Raw genomic sequence first — 2,873 nt, forward strand, 5'->3', positions numbered from 1 at the left:
TGGTCCCAAAATAATGACAGGTCGTGTGTATTTCAACTCCTCTTGGCAAACTGATTCGTATGACAGAATCATATCTTCCGTCTTAGGATCTAAGGATCCAAAAGTTCAAAAATAGCCCAATAGGGCTATATTTCAGAATATAGCCTAGAAGTCTATAAACCTCTCCCGAATTGAAATACTCGAATAAATTATGGGTGGTGGTTGCTTTTGGAAAGATTTAGGTGGATAATTTTGAGCGCTTAGGGACGATGGGTGTTTTTGTCGGGAAAAAGTCAAAATGAAAGTTTGAAAAATTCTAAAAGTCAAAAAAAAGTCAAGTAAAAAGTCAAATGAAAATTCAAAAAGTCAAAAAGTTTCATACAGCTTTTTCCTAGTGATTTACTCCTTGACTATTACGGTATTCTTAGGTTAGGATCCAAACACAGACAAAATCCTAGCATGTAATACATACATCAAGCAAAAATTTAGCATTTTTGTAGAACCTGTGATTATATTGCTCGGAAATAAAAATGGCATTCTTATGTTCGTTGCAAAATTCCATGATGGTGATATCATTACCATCCATATCAATAATCAACATCTATATTCTTATTAAGTGTATTCTTATAAAAGCGTGTAACGATCATAAATCAATGTTTCACAGAGAGATTCCCTTTTGTTACAAAATCTCCCAAAAGGAGGATTCCCTGAGACTTCTTATCGATAATAACAAAGGGTGTTTTTCCACTGACGGCTTAACAAAACTGACAAAAGAAGAGTAATCAGAATTGAAATCCCATATCAACTCATTACTACTTACTGAAACTTTCTTGGGTGCTTTTTCACTACACTAGATAGATAAGTGGTTCTCATCATACGGTCCTATTCATAAATTTCTAAGGGTTGTAAAAAATATACAATGAAGATTCATGCTTAACATCAGATTTTGATCGCTTCATATTAAAATTCCAGATTTAACGTCGAAAATTGGTCATTAAACCTTTTGTCCTCCAAGAGAGGAGTAGTAGCTCTCTTGGCTTAATGACCAATTAAACCAAATATACACCGAAAATAGATTGTTTTCAATAAAATAGCATTCAGAGCATCAAAATTTATCAGCAGTGAAATGGTTTGGCTCTTACATGAAACATGAAGGTAATAAAGATAGATGGAGAGTCAATGCCTTTTGTTCTATTCTGATTTATCATCGGAAATGTGTCCCTATGAAATTAATATACTCTTTTAGTCTTACATCAGTTGAAACTATTTCGAATCGCATTTTAACAAGGATTTTCGGCAAAATTAAGTTTTTCAAAATCAACCAAACAGTCTCTTTCTGTTCTTATAAAGTTATAAATTGATGTTTTTTGCTTCCAATGATGGTACATCAAAGAAAAGCCGCTTTGAATAGATTTATAAAAGATTTCAACGACCATTTAGGTCATTACCGAGACGTTTTCTCTCCATCTATATCTTTATTACCTTCATGCATGAAAGAAGTGCCTCCACTTTGGAGAACTGTTTAAATAAAGCGACTGACTTATAATTACTTTCAATTAAATTTTGTCAACCATGCTGCAATTAACTCCAAATTCAAAGGGTCGTAAGCGCTTTGACAACTGGTTTGGGAGTCAGTAATGTTTTCCTATCAATTTTCTTTGTTTCAGCTAATCGATTTTCGCCAGACAGTCTCAGTGAAAAAGCACCCTTATTTTTCTTTACCTTTGGGACTTCTTTTACATTAATGCTATACAAAATTATTCCCAAACTAATTATTGGAAAAGATTTAAATAGCTGATATGAAAATATTGTGAAAGAGCAGAGCAGCAATATCAAATTCATGTGAGACCGAGTAAAAGGTATGTTAGGCAAATGTATATTGCCACGTGTTGCAACAAGGAAAAGAGGCAAGTTATTGACCATATCCAAGTCATTGATACAAAGCAAACCAAAACCAAAGAACACAGTCAACTTTACTTTTCGTATATTGTCAAGTGCAAAAGTGCGAACGTTTGTAAGTTTTGATTTTTATCATTCTTATTGTCTATTTATTTAACTAGATGAGGCCCCCACAGCGGCTTGCGTGATGACGTGATAAAGAATTTTTTCTAGCGTGATTACGTGATTTGAAATGTTTCTGTGCGTGATTAGAGATAAAAACGTGATTAAGAAATTGAAAATACAACGCTTCAGCCATCTCGATGCTCAAAAGCTCATCTAATATTCATCATTGATCTGAATGAAAGGGGATGAAAAGAAAATCATTCTTAAACATGCCATGGACATCTCGATGGATATTTTGTTAGTTTACCTTGCGTGAAAAAAACTGAAAAAAGCAAGGGAAACTATAGGAAACGTGTATCCTCTGGGGAAATTTATACTTCTCCTTCGAATGATATCTTACTTGCCTCGAAAGCAGCCACCGGGGAACTTTTTTTAAACATCTGTTCCCCTGCCTATATTCGAGGCTTGAAATTTCTACCTGTTGCACAAAATTTGTGAAAATTCTTTCCTAGAAATACCTATCTGTTCCCTTTTCGAAAATCTACGCTAATCTTCACCTAGAAATATGGATCTGTTCTCAAGTAGTCAAGTAGTAGCATTATCAACAAGAACGGGGAAACATAGTCCTAAGAAAATTGAGAAAATTGCACGTCCTAGAAATCGGATCTGTTTCCTATTTTTCGAAAGTCAGTTGTCTCATGGAAGGGGCGAAAAGAGGGAAACGGATATTTTGTGAAAACAGCCTGATCTATCATCTTTATCTATCTGTTTGTATCTGTTCAAAATCGGCTCCCCTCTTCTTGGGACTTAGCGGGCGGGGCAGTACTCGGACAAAAGCCGGACCTCATACTTAGTTTAGCAATCGCACAAAATTCGTTTACTTGCGTGGG

The 2,873-nt window shown here is 34.9% G+C and overlaps 1 protein-coding gene across 1 annotated transcript in view; it reads left to right on the forward strand.

Annotated features, from left to right (window-relative positions):
• Nucleotides 1-2,873, forward strand: part of LOC136815453 (N-alpha-acetyltransferase 50-like) — a 431,221-nt gene that overhangs the window by 387,409 nt on the left and 40,939 nt on the right. The window lies entirely within an intron of this gene.

Source organism: Clytia hemisphaerica, unplaced genomic scaffold, assembly GCF_902728285.1.
Source record: "Clytia hemisphaerica strain Z4C2 unplaced genomic scaffold, Clytia hemisphaerica genome assembly, whole genome shotgun sequence".
NCBI lineage: Eukaryota > Metazoa > Cnidaria > Hydrozoa > Leptothecata > Clytiidae > Clytia > Clytia hemisphaerica.